Source organism: Aythya marila (assembly GCF_965140915.1).
Source record: "Aythya marila genome assembly, chromosome: Z".
Lineage (NCBI taxonomy): Eukaryota > Metazoa > Chordata > Aves > Anseriformes > Anatidae > Aythya > Aythya marila.
The window spans coordinates 30,101,198-30,121,744 of record NC_139080.1 but is presented as its reverse complement, the minus strand read 5'-3'; the positions used below and the strand labels follow the sequence as shown (position 1 = coordinate 30,121,744).

The following is a 20,547-nucleotide window of genomic DNA, read 5'->3' as shown; positions in this document are numbered from 1 at the left end:
TGCCTCCAGCTCGGTAGGATGGGTACCCACAGAACAACTGATCTTACTAATAAAGACTGAGGCAAAGAAGGCATTAAGTACCTCAGACTTTTCCCCATCTCTTGTCACTATGTTTCCCCCCACATCCAATACATGTGCGAGTCCTATATATAATGGTCTCCTTTGTCCTCCTTACTTAAACATTTTTATAGTCTTATAATATTCTAGCTGGGCTTTGGACCTTCCAATTTTTTCACTGCATAACTTCACAACATCTTTGTAGTCCTCCTCAGTTAAGTGCCCCTTCTTCCAAAGGTCATAAACTCTCCTCTTCTTCCTGAGTTCCAGAGGCCAATCTTCTTCTCTGCTGGCTTATCTTTTGGCACATAGGGGCAGAGCTTCCTACCTTCTTACCCCTAGCCCTCTGTTATCATGGGAGGATTCAAGTCAAGTGGAACGGTGCATTTTCCCTGATCTCTTCTCAGCATTTCATTTGCATTGTAAAAAAGATTTGGGATAAGGAAGCTGTTAGACTACACCAAGAACCTAAAGGCATTAATAACAAACAGCAGGAACTTGAAGAACAAAGAAATGTTCTTCAAAGTAACAAGACCACAGCCTACTGAATGTTCCCATGCCTCAGAAAAGCTATCTTTTCTTGCATCTGGTATAACTTTTTAATTTCCTTAGCAATAACTCAGAAATCAACCTTATGTAAAAAAAAATCTCTTGCTACATAAAACCTGCTTAGATTTATTCAGCTGCCAGTTGAGTCACAAATATTACTCAAACATTTTTTTCATCATGTCCACATAGCTCAAAATGAAAATGGAGAAGCATTCAAATTAATTTTGTTGATTTCATAAGGCTTTGACTGAAAGCCAAAATAGCAAAATAATATTTGAATCCTGATACAAAAAAAAAAAAAAAAAGTCAAATGAAACAAGCTGTAGCTCAGTCAGATTAGGCAGTCTAACATGATTAATTGCTATGCAAAAAGGAAGTCTACTTAATGCATTTTTCAATTTGAGTCTCAGGAGTTGGGTATTTTAAACTAGGTAAACATCAGAAGTTAGGCTTCTAATGATAATATTGAAACTTTTGAATACATATGATTATAATATACACAAAAGATACAGTCAGGCTGCAGATCCTCTTTAACGGCACCTAAAATCTATCTGCTTCAAGAGCTATAACCACATACACATTTATAATTGTTTTGCTCTCAACATATTGTATGCATCTTATTTTATTCTGTAGATAATCAAAATAATCAGTACTTTGAAGAAAGCCACCTATATCTATCTCCAGAACAGTATTTCCTTGAATTCCTTCAACAACTGTATCAATATTGTATAATTGGGTGAAAGACTTTTGTCAACTTAATGCCTGCCGCTTATTACTGCGGCAGCTCTTCCAGAAAACAAACAGATGAATACAAAACTACTATTCCCCTCTGTCTGTGCAACCCATCCCCCATTAACTCCACTGGTCCATTGACTCAGTCAGCAGAAGATCCTTGCAGTACTGAAAACCCTATCTTGTGGAGCCCTTCAGGAACAGCTGCAGTAGCATGGCCTTGTATATTTGCCAAGCCCCTTACAGCACAGGAAGCGTAAGTACTCAAAACTTTTAACGTGTTCTAACTCCCTTTCTCTACTCAGTGTCTTCTTCAGAATCATATTCCTCCTGTTTTATCAGGTTTGTATGTAGGAAGCACCGGTAACAGTGACACTACATTTCCACATACCTTTCCTTCCCAGCCTTGCCAAAGCTCTTCCCCCTTACTCAGCTGCCTCTACCACCTGATTAGCAATTCTACACCATAAGCAAACAAAAACAATAAACACGTGTGCTGTTTTTCTCTGTTATACTCTGCTTTTGTGTGCTTTGAATAACTGGTATGTTGCATAGGACACTTTTGTCACATCTTTAATATGAGAGTTAGAGCTAGACAATCAAAGGCTTCAGGTGTCAGTGCCCTGATCCAGGTGAACAGACAACGTGCTTAATGAAATAAGTACATTTTCATCTATGGCTGAAACAGCTGAAGTGTCATCGCATCTTTTTCCTTTGAGAAATTCAAGGTTGTCCCATACAAAGTCCAACCATCCTCCTTGGGCTGCAATTGCTTTCAAATCAGTCCTTTCCACACTCAACTGCTGAGGAACCCCTTTACTTGCAAGTAATTAATTTTCTGAGTTTTCTAGTGCAGTAACATGACTTTGACATGAATCACAGAATGGTTGAGGTTACAAGGGAACTCTGGAAATCATCCAGTCCAACCTTACTGCCAAGCAGGGTCACCTGCACCCACATTGCACAGGATGGCATCCAGGCAGGTCTCAAATATCTCCAGAGAAGGAGACTTCAGAACCTCTCTGGACAACCTGTTACTGTGCTCTGTCACCCTCACAGTAAATATTTTTTTTCCTCATGTTCAGAAAGAGCATCCCATGTTTCATTTTGTGCCCACTGCCTCTTGTCCTATCACAGGGGACCACTAAGAAGTATCTGGCCCCATCCTCTTGACATCCTCCCTTCAGACATTTATACACGTTGACAAGATTTTCCCAAATGTTCTCTTCTCTTGGCTAAACAGGCCCAGCTGTCTCTGCCTTTCCAGTCCCGTGATCCAGTCCCCGGTCATCTTTGTAGCCCTCTGCAGGACTCTCTCCAGTAGCTCCAAGTCTCTCATGTACTGCGGAGCTGAAAACTGGACACAGGACTCCAGGTGTGGCCTTGCCAGGGCTGAGTAGAGGAGCAGGATCACCTCCCTTGACCTGCTGGTAATACTCTTCCTAATGCACCCCGAGATCCCATTGGCCTTCTTGGCCACAAGGCACAGTGCTGGCTCATGGTCAGCCTGCTGCCCACCAGGACTCCCAGGTCTCTCTCTGCAGAGCTGCTCTCCAGCAGGTCAGCCCCCAGCCTGTACTGGTGCTTGGGTCCTCCAGCCTGTCCAGGCCCCTCTGGTATATCAGCCACTCCTCCCAGTTTTGTGTTAAGTGACTATTTCTCTCTTTACCACCAAAGGAATACATTGCCTGCAGATATATTGCCTATACCTGGCTTGCAAAGCCTCACAATAATTCTCAAGTCGAGACTCCAGTCCAGCAGTACTATAATTACATTGGCAGCTAGATCCCTTTCAACCTTTTCCTCTGGTTTTATATTCTTCCCTTCTCTTCTCTACAACATGATTCACTTCCCACCCCAAAAAGCAGAACAAAAAGAGAGCAGACATAGAAAAGAACATACACCCCCTCTTCTGTCCTTTCCCCTTTCACAGAATCACAGAACTGTAGGGGTTACAAGGAACCTCGAAAGATCATCAGGTCCAACCCCCCTGCCAAAGCAGGTTCCTTAGAGCAGGCTGCCCAGGTAGGCGTCCAGATGGGCCTTGAACACCTCCAGAGAAGGAGACTCCACAACCTCCCTGTCCCAGTGCTCCATCACCCTCACCGTGAAGTTCTTTCGCATGTTGGTGCAGAACTTCCTGTGCTCTATCTCGTGGCCATTACTCCTTGTCTTGTTCCATCCCTGCTCTATTCTGTAACATTCTCCACTTTAAATGGCCTTTCTGTTTATTTTGGGTAGTCTCCATTTCTCCTCTCCTTTCCACTCCCTTTTTAACATCAGGATTCCTCAGAGGAATCCATTCTCATCTTTTAAAGTTTTTTTTTCCTTCCTTCTGTAGAAGACAAAGAAAAAGCCAGTTTTCCCTAGTATTTCATTTTGTTATCACTCAAGAACAAGAAGTTGCTTTTGGAGTTGATAAACTTCAATGTCTTCTTGTATAATGGTTGTCAAGTCAGTAATTAGAAATAATCAATTAGAAGTGTGAATTATTGATCAGACTACTTATGTGTGACCACAGAACTTCAGAAGATTATCTCCAGACAGTATCCAGTCAGACTGGTTTCTACATAAATTTCTACATTGTTTCCCCATAAAACCCTAGAAGTATTAATATGAAAGGGTTCTAGTAAATTAGTGTTATGTTACCATTAAAGATAGTGTTGCCAGATTTTTCTTGCTGCTGTACTGCAAATCATTTCAGATCAAACCATGATCTAGTTTAGATTAGTGTTACTTTTATTCATTACACCAATATAAGTGAGTTATGGAAACACAAAAAAAGTCTTTTTTTTTTTTTTTTTTTAAATCTGCTACTTTCCATGTGAAAAGAACAGATTGCAGATCTCAAATGATGCATTACTGTTATTGAGTCTAGATATCATACATTTGTTCCAAGGAAACAGGCTAATTATTGTAGTAATCTTGACAGCAAATAAGATGACTGGAGTTCTTTACTGAGCCACGATTTCCACATTACAAAGGCAAAAATGAAAAGATAGGCAAATGAGCAAACTGACACTCCCACACAGACTGTGTAATCCACAGCTGACCTGCCATTTCTTTCAATGCCTGTAGACACCATTTAACACTTTAAATATGGCTGTAATCATATAATGAGATTTGCTAAAGCCAGGCTTTGTGTGAACTAGTCCAACTAGTATCTTAATGATCTATTCGCTAAACACCAAGAATACTTTTCAGATGTTTTGAAACTAGCAAAAGCAGTAACATTAGTAATAACATTTTCAATGCTTTGTCCAGATTTTGAAGGCATGTCAAATTCTCTAACATCTAATCTGATTCAGATTACACCCATGTTCCATAAACCAGAGATATGTTTTAAATATAAACATAAATATAAGTTTTAAATATAACATAAAAATATTTATATTCATGCATGCAATGGCACTACACTAGAGATCCTCTCTCATAAATTCCAAACTGCATAGTATTTTGCTGTAAACATTGCGTGTGTAATTATGTATTTCTGAGTATAGGACTGCTTAAGTAACTTTAAAAGTTTTACTGTTCTGTAGCAATTCATAACCCACCATTCATGCTGTGATGTGATATTTATGCCTCCAAAAGGACCTCACCCACTACGAAGATAAAAGCAAAGGAAATATGTAGGAACAAACAGGAAAGGAGAGATAACAAATTATGATTGCAAAAACTCAAGCTGTACAAAATCTATGACAGTAGAACAGAGATGTGAGAAAACAAAAAGGTTTGTTGAACTACTACTTTATTCCATCCCATGGTCTAAATAAGGAAAGGACTGTAATCTGAAATGTTTCTGCTCATTTCATAGTTACGAAAATAAAAAGCCACTGGTGGAAAATAAGAAAGGGATGCATACATGCATGCCAGAAACTGCATTTGCTGAAAGATTTAATTCTAGCTCTTTTTAGAGATAATTTTAATTTAAACTATGATTTTTTAATGCTCAAAAATGGCCAGTGTCTTGCCCTCAACCATCATGAATCAAAAGCACACATGACACTCATAATGAACAGCAGCCCCCAAACACTACCAGTATGTTTTTCCAGATCAACTGTCTCTACTGAAGTTACAAAAGAAAATTTCCAAATTCTTATCAGAATGCAACTCCTATGTTCTCCATTATCAGCCCTGCTGAAATTTGAAATTACACAATATTTTTCCAACAGCTATAATAACCTCTAGAATAATTAAACTTGTACACAAAAACTCAAGATTAAAACAACCCATACAAGGACTTGCCCTGTCTGCATTTCCAATAAAAAACCACTCATCCACCCACACTTCCTTGTACCCATTTCTCATGTTTTTCTTATACATAATACGTTTTGGCTTTTCCTTCCATCATCCCCTCCATTTCAAACTAAACATAAATTCTCTTCCAGTCTACTGCCAAGCCACCTGCCAGTCTTGCTTCCTTCCAGAAAAATTTATTCTTCTCATCTTCACTTTAAATTCTAATTCTAATTACAATACCACACCCTTCCCTCCTGAGACTACAGTATCAAGTCTCCTCACAAACTATTTTTCACAGTTTTTTTCTTCTACTAACAAATCAAAGTTAGCTCCCTCCAAAACCATCAAGAGTTCTCCAATTGCAAATCAACTTTTCAACTACCTAGACAGTTTCAATATAGTTATAAGCTGGGCTAAACAGTATATGGCATGTAGCATCTGATCTTAGCATTTCTTTTATGCAACTGTTCTTCTGGGTTAATTTTTTTTCTATTTTCTCATTCAAATGGGCTCACAGTTGACTGGTGAGTTGGACCTAGGAGAAGTATTCTGTCCCAAATGGTAGATGCTGTAAATATGAAGATGATGGATCCAAAAGGACAAAAGGCTGTATCACCATGGTAAACTGAAAGTCTAAACACTTGGCCCTGAAGTTTGGTTCCAAGTAGGTCAGACTGCTATTGAAATCAGAAAGGTGTCTTAAAAACTACTTGACTCCAGGAACAACTTGGCAGCTAATGGCTCTTTTATTAACAGGAGGAGAAGGAGGAACAAGAACACGACAAAGCAACCCACAGTAGGAAAGAAGCCAATGAATACAACAGGAAAAAAAAAAAGTTGTGAAAGAGTAGAGATGCAGTAAAAAGGCAAAAGGCAGGGAGGTACCTGGAGGGATAAAAGGATGAAGCTGTTTACATACTTGCTCCCTCCTTGCTTTAAACCATTTTGCTTCCAGAATCCTACTGAGTTCCTGCTTCTGCCTGTAAACTCACCTGCTGCTTCACTACTGCAAGGAAAGACAGCAGCAATATCTTTACTGTTGTGGGAAAGAAGGACAATTCCTTTTTACATAGCACAGGACACATAGCCACTTAGAATAAGAAAAGAGATGTTATGTCCTCCCCACAGTGTCTTTGACTGAAAATTTTTTTAAATTTGTCAGATCAATACAGTTACTGTGTACGGTGCAATACCGTTCATATCAGAATGCCTCTATAATTTTTAAGTGCTTTTAAAAAAAAAATCTGCTATGCAAGCTTACTAAATGAGTATACAAGTCCATTTAACTCTGTTGCTCTATCTTGGTTTTGCCCTGAATTTTTTTGTTTTCTTGTTCCTTTAATATTTCTTTCTTCTCTTTAATGTGTTATCAGGAAGGATGACTTGCTGTCTTATTCTCCTGACAGCAGAAGGTTGTCCATGTTTTGTTTGCCTTGTTTCTTTCTCTAGAGGCAAACTTAGTAACTGGAAATGATGACAGGATTAAAAAGACACTGTACCAAACTACAGGTTTGTTGTTCTAAGTCGTTGTAATGGTTTACAATAAGTTAACAGTTAGATGAGAATCTGTATTTGCTTTAACTGGAAATAAGGAAACATGGTTTCATCTAACAACACCACAGAGGTAATACATGCATGCTTACTGCTTCCAAATGGATTTATTTATCAAATGAAAAGAATTTAAAAAGGCATTTGGCTTAACAATTAAATTTAGGATTTCTTATATTGTTTCCTCCTTTTTACTAATGTTAAATAGTTAAAAAAATAACTTAGTACTTTATCTCATCTTAATTTAACAAAAAAGTAAGTGCGGCAACATGGTATTTTAAAAGCAATACAAAATAAAGATATGGAAACAGAAGGTAGGTGTTTCACATATATAACATGTTTCTCAAGTGCAACAGTTAAGTCCCTGAGAAACAAAAACTTCAGGAATATATAATATCAATGGTACAACCTCTTACTAAACAAAGATAATAAAGTCATTAAATGATACATAAAAGGGAATATTGGTTTATCATCCATTTAGGTTCCTTGAGGGGAGAAGATGACATTCCACAATTAACTCATTTCTCATTTACTAGTACAAAATAGGTGACAGGGCTACTGTTAAGAAATAGAAATATTAAAACTAACTTGATTTGTTAATTCATAACCAAGAATTCAGAGTGGTGAAGGAACTATCTCCCACTGTAATACCCCTGTAACTAACTCTAGATAACATCCCAGAAAAGAGGGCATATTTGTCTAAAGTGGTTGAAGTCTGATGACTTGACAAAACCACAAGATTGTAAGACTCCAAAAGTTCCAGTTGGCCTAACAGTCCATGAATCTTAGAGAACCAAAGAGAATTTAAAAAACAAATAAATCAACTATAAATATACACACAACTGTATAAACTCTGTACAATTAAGTATTCAACAGTCTCAGGGCAAGACAGATTGATTTATTGAAATTAATTTAAAATTGCCTAAGTTATGATTAAAATTGGAGGGAACATTTGTTATAAATCATTTTTGGTTTGCATTTGTGATTTTTAAGCTGTTGTTCTGCAGTTAACCACATTTAATCACTGACCCAGTCAAATAATACTTCTTAGCATTAAACTTGATTTATCTTTTTTTTTTTTTTTTTTTTTTTTTAGTTAAAGAAGACACGCTGCGTGCCATTGCTTCTCATGCAAAAATGCAATGTACTCTGTTCAATCTAGACTTGGGTGTTTAATTACATTATGCTCACAAGTATGTTGTCTATGACTTTCAAGACAATGTTTTTAAATATGTCTGGCAATCTACATTTGGAAAATTGAAATATAACAAAAACACATAAAAAGACATTTTTAAGTTGACTTGAAATACGACACTTAAAGAAATGACACATAACCAAATACAGTTATCAGAACACATTTTACACTTCAAACTGAGCAGTTCATTACAGAGAGGAAACACTACACTTATTTGAACTGAACAGATTGTTTCTGGTGACAATGTCCTTTAAGGGCTTAAAATGAATACATTTCATCATCTTATTTTGTTGTTGTTGTTGCTTGCTCTTTTTTTGTTTGTTTGTTTACACATAAATGGGGCAAGTAAAGTGTTTGCCTTTGGTTGTCAAAGGCAAAGAGTCCTTGACTTCCTACCGTCTTGGCTTTCTCTAAAACTTGAACAATATTCATATCTTATCTGAATTTAAAGCTCATGTGCTTGGTCTCTGTCTCAACCCATCTCCCCAGTATAGAAAAAACACTGGGGACCTGGATAGAGTGAGCTCACATGGTCACATGAGGACAGACAGACATGGGGAGCTGGACTTGTTCAACCCAGAGAAAAGACAACTTCAGAGGACCTACCAGCAGCCCCCAGTACCTACAAGGAGGTTAGTGGGAAGATAGAGCCTGGCTCTTCACTGGACAAGAGGCAAGAAGCATAAGTTGAAACACAGGAGACTCAGACAGGACCCAAGGAGAAAGTGTGTCATCCTGTGGGCAGCCCACCAGTGTAGCTGAGACGCAGAGAGGATGTGCTGTCCCTGGCCTTGAGGTTTTCACGACCTGACTGGATGCAGCTCCCCATTACCGATGCTGCTCTGGACAGGAGCTTGGAACAGAAATCTTGTGAGGTCCACTCCACAGTCCATTATTCCATGATTCTATGAATACAGTACCTTTGTTTAACCAAAAGTTACATTATTTGATTAAAGTTAGGTGTCAGCAGAATCGCTTTAAGGAAAGCCATTCAGAGGCAGTTTCTACAAGCAGTAATTTAAGGAAATCCTGTTCATCCGTATTAACTGTTTGTCCCCCCAACAGCAGGAATGACACGTTCTTGTTTTCCTTCTGTTCATCTACTTCAGGTGAAATGAGTCGGCCACTTTTCCTGGCTCTGCACGTATTTAACCTACTGTTAAATAGATTAAATCTGTTTGTATGACAAAGGGCACTGAAGGTCCCTTCCCCTTAGGCGTTCTCAGTCTGAAACACTTCAGCTTCACAACACTTCACCTTTGTGGCATGTCAAAACAATACTGGGTTTCATAGCCAAGACAGATTTCATACAGGGAGGAAGGAGAAAAGTAATTTGACATATTAACACAAAGCACCAATTTAAAAGTAAAGCTTTTCCATATTTCCTGAAAGAGTTTCAAGTAACCTAAATATAGAGCTGCTCAAAGATATTTCACAGAAGTCGCACAGAGCAGCCCACACGGCTGCTTTCCAGTAAGAAACTAGACAGACGACACTGAAATGCGGCTATTTGCAGATATCCTTTCAAACAACGTGGAATAAATATTTGAAAACAAGTAGCTGATAACACTTCTGCAGTTGCCACATCCTAGCATATCATGACATGTCACAAACTTGCTGTAACATCAGGTAATGACAAAAAAAAAATTAAATAATCTGACAGTAAGAAATGCCATTTCACCAGCAGGCTCAGTCTTCGGATCACAACATAGTATCTTAAGACAAAGCATTCTGCATTAACAACTTATCAAAAAAAAAATCTCACAAGTGCTCCAAAAAAGTGTCAAAACTCACAGAACCACTATAAAACTGACGTATAAACAACTGAGTTTTTACAAAATGAGTAAACAAATAAAATCCCTTATGTTATAATGTTAGGTTAGGACTCAGTCTTTTGAGTCCACAGACAAAAATATTGATAAGCTATCAGTCTAAGCAAATGGTGAGCTCTAGAAAGACAGACTTGGAAAAGTACCAAAACCCGAGAAAATTACGGTATGGTTTAAGTCTGCTGCAGCCTACAGATACCCTTGTAAACACCATTAATGTGCCAGAACCAGCTTGGGTAGCGAAAAAAACATGAAATTGGCAGTGTCCTGCACAATCCCTCCAGCTTCCAGCTGCTGAAATATGAGCTTGTTTTACCTTAATCCACATGTGTTACAATCACACATGCAACTACATTGCAGAAATAGTTTCTAATTGATATGGCTCTCACTTATACCGATGTAATCGCATCAACCTCAACCAAGCAATCCTCCTGGTTTATCTGTTCTATGCTGTGGTCTGAGTCTACTTCATCACACTGCTTTTAGGTCTGCAAATGTGTGACAATAAAAAGTGAAGATCCTACCTTGTTTTTTACACCCACCTTGCTCCGGCCCATGAGTTCTAGCAACAGTTTCACTTTCTCATCATCCCAAACTTCAGTAAAACACGGTTCTATGCAATTTCGGCAAGCATGCTCTCAAAACGTTCATCAGAATTCGGTGCAACTTCACTATTCTTTCAACATCCGGAACACTTTTAGTGTGCCAGTCTCCAGTTTTAGGGATCAAAGTACTTTTTCAAACAGAACATCCTAATTGTAGCTAGCTACCTTGAAATCACCTTTAATTGAAGCCAAGTTAAGATAAAAGCAACCAGAAATATTTAATCATAAAATCCCTGATAGACAACATAGTTGCAAAGGTTTATGAAGGCACAGCTGTAGAGCAATTAAAAGATAACTATGCACCTATTTACACAGTTGTTAGAATAGTTCCAAAGTCTCAACCTTTTGGAAGCCAGCTGTTGGACTGACACATGCTTTATTGCCCACAGCTGAGCATCTGTGTCTTGTGCAATCCCATGTCCTCAGATTCCACTGGGAACCCAAACTTTCTTTTGTAGCTCAGTTCATCTTTGGGGTTATCCAGGATGTGGTTGCACAACGTTTTCTCTGGCACTGTAAACCAGCTTCAGAAGTTACCCTGTCCATTCCCCTTTCCTCTTGCCACTTGTTTCAAAGAGGAAAAAAAAAGTTTTAAACGTAGGTCACAGTTGTGATACAGTTTACAGCACAGCCCTACACAGAGCTGTTGTGTTTACAAAGCTGATGGAGCAGCAAATTCCAGAGTTTATGAGAGGCTGAGGAAAGAAACGTCTTGTGTGGCATACACTTAAAACATCAAGAAACTCCAACCTCTAGCTTTCTGTTAGATCTCTGGGATTTCTTGGTGTATAATTTCTGACAGAAAGGCCAAAATTCACTTTGTCTGCTCAGATTCCCATCCATTTTTCTCAGCATTAAAAACTCTCCTATCCCTTGGCTAAGCAGGTAGTCTGCTTCCTATCGCTCCAAAGGGCAAAACTTCAAGGTATCATATTAGGGAAAAAAAAAAAAGAAAAAAAAAAAAAAAAAGCGTCACTGTTTACTTAGTGCAGAAATCAGAAAAACTTGCATAGCAGAAGATTCGTCAATCTAATAAATTAAATCAGTTGCTTAAAAACTGCATAATTAACACTGATCTCAAGTCACAAGAGTAGGTATCTAAATTTCACACCAGCGATCTTAGACTCTGCAAAGTACAGTCCTGTAAAGCTGGATTAAATCTGACTGTACATGACAACAAAAGCTGCACACATTTCTGTGACTATATTATGACATGACTGTAATATGTTCTATAGTAGAATTTCTAATGGTTCAGAAATAATCCAAAGACAGAAGCTGTGCCGACAGTACTACAAAGTATGTCAAAATAGTGTCAGAAATAAGGCCAGAGATGCCAGCTATAATTTCCAAAGTCAGTCTGTAAAAGAAGTACTCTCCATGTGAGGTACATTTCATTGCGAGAGAAAGTATCTTTCTTTAGTAGTTTGATGATAATGTTGAAAAACAGTCAAGCTTTCAAGTGCGTGTATCTTCTTGGCAGCCTTCACTCAACAGCCAATAAAATTGAAGTAGTTTGGCTTTGTGTCCAATTTTGATTCTTTCAGCTACAAGAAGAGGGTTTTTAAAAGCTTTCACTTCATTCAGCTCCTTTTACTATCCCATTTACAGAGGGGAGCAATGTTTTGCCTTCTTTACCTTTGTACGATTGGAATAATACTGTTTTTGATTCTGCTTCTCCATGTGGGAATGTCAGCTCATAGAGACCAGTTGCTATTTGGCTTCAACTCCAGGTTTCCCAGCACATGGGAGTACTCCTTCATACAGATGGGATATAACAAACATGTAAGTGGCTTTATTTCCCCTCTACATTTCAGCAAGCAGAGAAACATGCAGAGAGCTGGGTATTACTGTCCCTTGCAACTATATTCTATTCAGTTCATGAACAAACGTAACATAAGAAACAAACAGTACTGCTACATTTTGTAGAACCAGACCTAAACATCACAGCATGTCTGAATTCTTCACAACTGAGAAATGCTGCAAAAGAAAGGATCTTTGCTGGCATATACTCTCTAATGTCATAAACAGTACACCAACTATACCACACATAGCAGACTTAATTTTATGTTTTCTGAACATCATTCTCCAACATAAGCCCTCACTTGAAGGCTGTATTGTTAAGAGCCTTTTGTCTTTATAACACAACAAAGCTTCCTATGTTATTTGACTATCATTAGAGCTTTCCAAAGCATCTTTAAAAAAACAGACAAAAAACCCTCTTTCATCAGGAATAGTTTTTTTTTTGTTTTGTTCCCCCCCCCCCCCCCCCCCAATAGCCTTAGTCTTTAAATGTTCTTGTGTTAGGCTTGTAGTCAAGTTTTACCGATATACTCGGAGAAACTCAGACACCACCTGCGACCCTGTTTCTATAACTGAGTCCATGAAAGCAATCCCGTAATTTCATATTGAAGTCAACAGGGCTCCCAATCTAAATACACTTGAACAACTGAGGCCTCCAAGGACTGCTTGAAAACTAAAGGTAAAAAATTTACTGTATATTTTTATGTATCAAGATTAGATATTTAAAAGTAAAAAGATTTTTTCTTGTTTTAAAAATACCTTACAGTTCTGGAAACACAAGGAGCAGCACAACACGCTAAAGAATTACGAACATTTTGCTCTTAACTAAGAAGCTCTTAGCCGTTGACAAAGATTAATGGAGAACAAAGACTGAAGATATTCATTTAAAGCATATTAGGTTTCATTAAAGACCAATTTATTTCATACATGCAGAATGTCAATGTTAGAACTAAGAAATGTTAACATGATTCTTATAAAATATTAAAAAACAAGAAATGTCTTTTTTTCATACTGTTTTTCAAAGACAGGCTGACTGCAGAAATAAAGTCCCACTAATTGATTTAAACTGATTTCCTAATTATTCTTACTATATACTATAAAAATAAATCTTTAGGACCAATAAAGTCAAAGAACCATTTTCTGATTTGTATTTTATATATGCAAGTAACTTTAATTGCATCACTTTGAACATATATAATCGTTAAAACACTTGTAAAATACATTCGTAAACCCTGAAATCTATTGCAACCCTTTGAGCACATGAGCAAACTGATAAAAATTCAGCTAAGCTAGCTCAACCAGATTGTTAATACAAATTTCACATCAAGAAGAACACATAGCTTACGAACCACAATACATACCAGAACAAGTTCTACGCGGGTATGCACACAAAGCAAGAAGTGCCATCCTATACACAGGCACGCAAACATATGAACGCTTTCAGAGTTCCAGCCTAAGTAACCAATTTCTAGTTTCTTAAGGCTGTAAAAACCTCCAGTTTTATTTCCCGAGCCTAGCACTGATTATACTTTTCACCTTTCACATAAGTACTGAACAGCAGCGGTAATAACTGGTCAACTTAGAATATCTTGATCCTGGTCTTCTCTTAACAAAATTGAGAGCTAGCCAAATGAAGAACAGAAGACAGATTAACATTTTATGTAAACAAATACAAACCATTAAACTCCTAAAAGAATATTGTGCAGTTATTCCCACATGGCATTGCATTTTAAGTAAGCAGTTAAAATAACCATGCAGCAGGATGTGCAGTTCAACACTTTCTGCTAAATACAGGCACATGCAAGGCAAGAAACAAAGTGTTCCAATGAACGAAGAATGGGATCAAAAACATTCTAGTTTCATCTGGCATCTTGTCTTTTGTGACATTACAGAAAACAGAAAAACAGACTCAATTCATAGAAAAGCAACACAGATTTATTTAATCTATGGACAAATGCTAATGATTCTAGGAAAAATACAGAAGGAAGTGCAGAAGAAGGGACAGAGGTATGGAAAAAATCAAAACACTGAATACTAATGCCTGTCTTCCTAACACAAGAGCATGTTCAACTGTGATTAAAAAGTGATCTATTAAGAACAAAAGAAACTGTGTAATAATACTGTGGAAGTCACTGTCATAAAGACAAAGATGCAGAGACAACTCATTTCGTAAAAGGGCAACATCTTTACTGGTTTAAAAGAAAATACCTATAGTTAGGCTGCACCCTTCAGGATTTTTTTTTCCCTACAAGTCCAATTTAAATAGTTACATTTGAATGTTTGATAGAATGACTGCATAACCAAAAATATAGAGACAAATACCTTCCTGGCAGGTCATTCTACTTGTGTACTCAAAAACTACCTACACTTTCCACCAAAGAAAATTGCTTTCCAGTACAGGTCAACAAGACAGAAGTTAGAAATTACTTCTAAAGATCAAATCAGCTGTACTCAATATCCACGGTAACACAAGGGGATTCTATTTTTTTCAATTTCAATCAGATCTCTCTGTGTTCAGTACTGTATAACGAGAGAGTTGGTTATGGAGTGAGGAATCAGCTTTTTTCTTCCAGCATCGGACAAGTTACAAATGACAGCACCAAGATACCTTACATTCGAGTCCTGTAGCTGTCACTATATTCCGATGGTCACCCAAGTTGACAGACATCATGAACTGTGTAGATCAACTTAGCAATACAGCCAAAAAGCACGTCTGTGCATGTACCAAATAACTGACTACAGTTCTTCCAGGGGAACTACTATGAGGAAACTTTGTAGCGCACGTATGTTTTCGCTTTGCTTTTCAAGTCTCCAAAAAGCTCTACCATATGGAATAGTTTGCAAAATCTCATATCCAGAAATTCAAGAAAGCTGATTATTTATCTTCTGATATAGAAGTCACATCTGAAACAAGTTAGTGAAATACAAATACAAGCCTGAGCTCAAATGTTGACTCAGATCTTGCTAGTCTTACTCATATTAGTCATCTCACTGGGCTCATGCTGAGAACCCTGTGGGTGGACACATGAATTCATACAGAACCCACTGAAATCAGTGCATAGCCAGGGTCAGATGCTTTGAAATAGCAGCTCCATTAAGTTAAATGGAAAAAGTATAACTGTGTATTGCCTAATAACAGTGCTAATGTTTGCATGCAAGCCTTGGTGAAAAGAATGGGGCGACAGAAGGATGCTTATAACAGAAATGCTAACTTGTAATAGCACAGTACCACTAGCACAGGATAATTCAGGTTGAAAGGTACCTCACGAGGTCTCATCTAGTTCAACCTCCCACTCAAAGCTGCAGTTATTTTTATTTTAAAAAGCCATTAGGTTTTGATTGCCTTATTCAGTATCAGTTGTTCTTTTTTCAAAATCTCATTGCTACAAATACGTTTTAGTTGAGTAATTATTTTACCCTGCTTTTTAATGTAAGTTTCATAACCTCTGATAGTAGTTCCCTTTTAGGTACATGTTACACGATGTAACTCACGCATTTGTTTAATGTTAGCATATATGTGAATCGTGTTTATTTCCCCTCTTGAGGTTCTTTCAGCCAAGATACTCGAACATTTCCTGTTACTGCAAACATTTTCTCCAAGCTTTTTGTTTACTTTAAGTCATACAGGAAAAATGCCCCAGAACTGAGATAAAGAGACCAATGTCAAAAGTTACAGCCCTGTTCAGTAACTGCTGCTCCTACAATTTCAGAAAGAGGATGCCACTGCTAGTACAAGATGGCAGCGACATTCACTTTTAGGCATACTCCTGGTCATGCACAACACCAGCTCCACACAGTTTGGAAGTGGTTATTTTATTAGGCCAATCGCCACTCCTAACAGTTACACGTGAGAAGCAGCAGTCTCCTTTCATTTTCCATTCTGCAGTTCTAGTCAATCTGATTCCAGTCAACAAGGGTGTTGAGCCATCTTCCACCTTCTGTAAACTTGTTGCTCATTAAAATTTCCCCTCCAGAAGCAAACACTACTTCCCTGTGTTGTTGTCATCGACATTTATGAAAACGAAAGAGCTCCTGTAAACGGTTCAGATTTAAAGCTTCTCTGGAAAGCACGCTTACAGCCACTACCACTTCATACCATAATATTACAGTTACTGAGTATCAAATTATTTATTTACACCTCTGAAGTCACTGGGGACACACTGTCTTCAAAGCAGAAGACAGTAGGAAGAAGGTGGCCATCACTGAGTCTTCAAACTACCATGTCACCGACTCTAGTCAGGGAACAAAACCAGGCACCTTTGAAGAAGAACATCACTACCGTGTTAACCCCGTATCAATTATGGGTAAGAGCGAACAGGACAAGGAAATAAAATGAATCCACATAATCAGTCCAAGCTACCGTTCCACAGTGAGCATAACCTCTCTACAATCTCTTGTCAATATTGATTTTCTATAAACCACACAATTCAGAAATGCTTCTCTCACCTGAACTGCATTAACGTTGACTAACGTCAGAAACAAAGGAGAGCTAGATGTTAAACTGGGGAGCTGTACAGGGCTAAGATGTCAGAAACGCGGGCGAGTAACCAGCTAGTCTTACCTGCACAATCGCACTTGAGACTTTAAGTGGCCTTCCCAGTTATGTTTTCCTCTGTCAAACAACCAGGAAGCACAGCCCGCATCCCTCCGAACGCAGGGATTTTACGGGAGCCCAAAGCAAGGTGTTATTTTCTCCCCTCTCACAGGAGAGGTGCGGAAAGGAAATTCGAAGACGGAGCCCATTAGGTTGACACCAGACATCATCCCCCACCCCCCTTAAAAAAAAAATATATATAAAAACTAAATTAAAAAAAAAAAAAAAAAGGAAGAAAAAGGAAGGGGAAGTTTTAACCTGCAGTTCGTCACTTAACGCTCCCCGCTCACCCGATGGAAGTTAACCAAGTTCACCGACACGCCAGCATTTCCGCGCAGCGCCGCGCACACCCCGGGGCAGCGCTGCCACAAGGTGCGGCTGCCGGACGGGGTCCGGGACCGGGACGGGGCCGGGGCCGGCTGCCCGCTGCCTCCCTCTCTGCGTCCCTCCGCCGCCGCCCCGCAGGCGAGGCCGTGCCCCCGCCGCAGGTACGGCCTACCCGCCGCCTACCCGCCGCCGCCCCGGCCACCCGCCCGCCACCCGCCCCCTCCGCCGCGGCCAGCGGGCACCCGCCGCCGCCCGCACTCACCCGGCGGGGGCTCGGCGGGGCGGGGCGGCGCGGCGCACGCAGGCGGCTTGGCCCCTCAGCGCCCGCTGCTCGCTCTCCATGCACGGCGCCGGGGGAGGCGGCGGCGCGGCGCGGCGCGGCGCGGTGCCGAGCCGAGCCCAGCCGAGCCCAGCCGCGCTCTGCCCGCTGCCTCCGCGCGGCCGCCCCGCCTCTCCTCTCCCCTCCCCTCCCCTCCTCTCCTCCCTCCCCCCCCCGCCGCTTCCCTTCCCTTCCCTTCCCTTCCCTTTCCTCACCCCCCTCCCAGCAGCGGGCAGGGGCCGGGCCGCGGGGCTCCTGCCGCCTGCGTCATCACGCAGCTGCTAGGCGACGGGGCGGGGCCGCTGCCGGCCGTTACTCGCCCCGCGGCCGTTGTCAGTCAGCCTCCGCCTGGGGGGCGGGGGGGGCGCTGAGGGGATGGGGTCCCCCGCGCTCCGCTCCGCTCCTCTCCTCTCCTCTCCTCCTGTGCCTCCCCTGCGGGGAGCGGCAGGCGCCCGGTGCTGTCAGGTTTCCGCGCTCCGTCCCCAAAGGGAGCCGCTGTGAGGTGAAAAGGGAAAGAAGGCGAGGTGGCGAGCCGCAGAGCCCGCCTGACCGCGCCTCGGCCAGGCGGAGTAAACAGCAGCTCCCTTGGCAGCCGTGTGTGTGTCTGTGTCTGTGTGTGTGTGTTAGCCGGGAACAGTGCACCTCTTTTTTTTTTTTTTTTTTTTTTTTTTTCGGGCGATGTTTGTATCTGCTATTTCTGTCCCAGGTCTGGGTTCATTGCACAACCCTTAACTTTGATAACGGACGCTCTTCTGTGAGTTGTGTGATGGCTGTTGTGCGCGCCGTGTTGTCCTGCCCGTGCCAAGTGAACCTGCGGCATTCAGAGCACTGAAAGGGGTGAGCCAGGCTGGCTGTTGGAGCAAGCAGAAAGAGAAGGAGCTTGACTGCTGACCTCAAGAGATGGTGAGATAAGGAAAAATGATGGTATCAGCGGACTTGATCTACAAGAAAGAACCATGAAGTCTTTTCCCAGGAGACAACCGAGAGAAGGACTGGGAAGAACTGACAAGACAATTTGATCTGACATAGATGATGACTGAAAACCACCAGCAGATGCACGCACAACTCTGGCCAATTCCAGAGCAGACTGTTACCTGTCTGCTAACAGCACGTGGTACTGATAAAGAAAAAATGTTCTTTAAGGCAAGCTTATCACTGCCATCTCCGCAGTGGCATGTTTTTCTTTTGAACTCTTTAAGCAGAAGAAAAAGAGTTGCCTGTGTCATATGACATCATCTTATGGAAATCTAAGGCAATTCAGAACAAGAAGTTAACTCAGTGTGTACATTGCTTTGCATATTTCGTTTCCTTAAATATGCAGTTTAAAGGACACTCAGTGATTTTGAAATAAAATCTATTATTTCTTATAGTACATCTATCTAGTCCCCTATCTCACTGGAAGTCTCTTTGGTACTACATCCTTTAATAATTTGCTTTCCATTTTTAATGCCTTTCTCTCTTTCCAGGCTGTCATGTTGAAAACACACAAGCACCTACTCCCGTGACACTGAAAACTTCTGGCAAATGGCAAAATAAAATAGTTCTGGTGCCACAAGAGTATAATCACCACGGGTATCCAGACCACTTAAAAGATCAGGAAAGTAGTGTCGTATGTTGGTTGTGCGTTAGTGCATATCCAAGACTCTGCTCATTGAGATCTCTGTGGATGAAACACTGTAAATTCAAAGAATTTTTAAAAAGTGGATGGGACTTCCTTATATTATGGTTTGTAAAGCTTCCATGTTTTAACAGTGTCAGGTTTGGTTGGACCTTCAGAATCTTACAAACTCTTGAGTGATAAGAGAACGCTGTTAGTTGATAGGGATTACAGAAGTCCTGTCTACATTATCTACATTATGACTCCCATCACTAGTTTACCTAGCGATACTGGACACATTTGTTTGTGTGTGTTCCATTATATTTAATCACAATTTAGAACATTCTGCTATGAAATGTCTTTTGGTTTGGTTTGGTTTGGTTTGGTTTGGTTTGTGTTTTTGTTTGTTTGTTTGTTTGTTTGTTTGTTTGTTTTTTCACTATGCTGCTCAGGGTTGTTTTTTATTTTCAACCGTGTTCCTGCTACTATGTTCATTTTAGCAAGTCCTTTCAAAGGCACCTGCACCGAAAACAGCACTTTGGATTTGCATCTGACCCCCATTAAAGCATTCCCCTTTCCTTTTGTCTTTGCTAAATGACCACATACACTTCCCACACATTTGCATATTCACACACTTAAGTACAGTGGTGTCAGCCTGTGATAGGTGGCAACTTTTCAAGAGTGAACTGTGATACAGCTTCATCCTGTTTACACCTGTCATTCTACATTTCCATGCTAAATCAAACACAAATACGTGCAAGCTGTACTAACAGGCATAACTACAACATTCTAAATTAAACAGGTATGTAAAACACTCACAGACAGAAACTTATTAAACATCCCCAAATAATGGACAAAAGTAACACTAATTATATATGAACCATTACTTTACAACTGTTTTAACAATTTCCCTTCAGAGTTAGTCTGTTGGTTAAACCAAGTTACAATTCTTGCCACTTTTGCAAAAGACTTGGTGTTACTTCCTTGATACTTCTCTGTTCCAAATTCTAAAGTTCAAATGCAGACAAGGAAATAGATTTTGTTTTATTTTCATGTTCAAACAGCTAAAAACGATAGAAGCCGTTTCATTGTAATTATTGCAAACATTCTGCTAGTTGTGGTTAGCTTTGTCATTTTCAGCTGAAATTAAATTCAA

The 20,547-nt window shown here is 40.0% G+C and overlaps 1 protein-coding gene across 6 annotated transcripts in view; it reads right to left on the bottom strand.

Annotated features, from left to right (window-relative positions):
- JAK2 (Janus kinase 2) overlaps positions 1 to 17,897 on the bottom strand; it is a 101,579-nt gene extending 83,682 nt beyond the window's left edge. For 2 of the 6 annotated variants that reach the window (XM_082782680.1, XM_082782673.1), the window contains exon 1: positions 17,738 to 17,897. The gene's annotated coding sequence lies outside the window, so the exon portion shown is untranslated. Of the gene's footprint in view, positions 1 to 17,115; positions 17,315 to 17,406; positions 17,615 to 17,737 lie in introns of those variants that run through there. The other 4 variants (XM_082782681.1, XM_082782674.1, XM_082782679.1 and 1 more) reach the window with 4 other exon arrangements.
- Between the last annotated feature and the right edge of the window lie 2,650 nt (positions 17,898 to 20,547).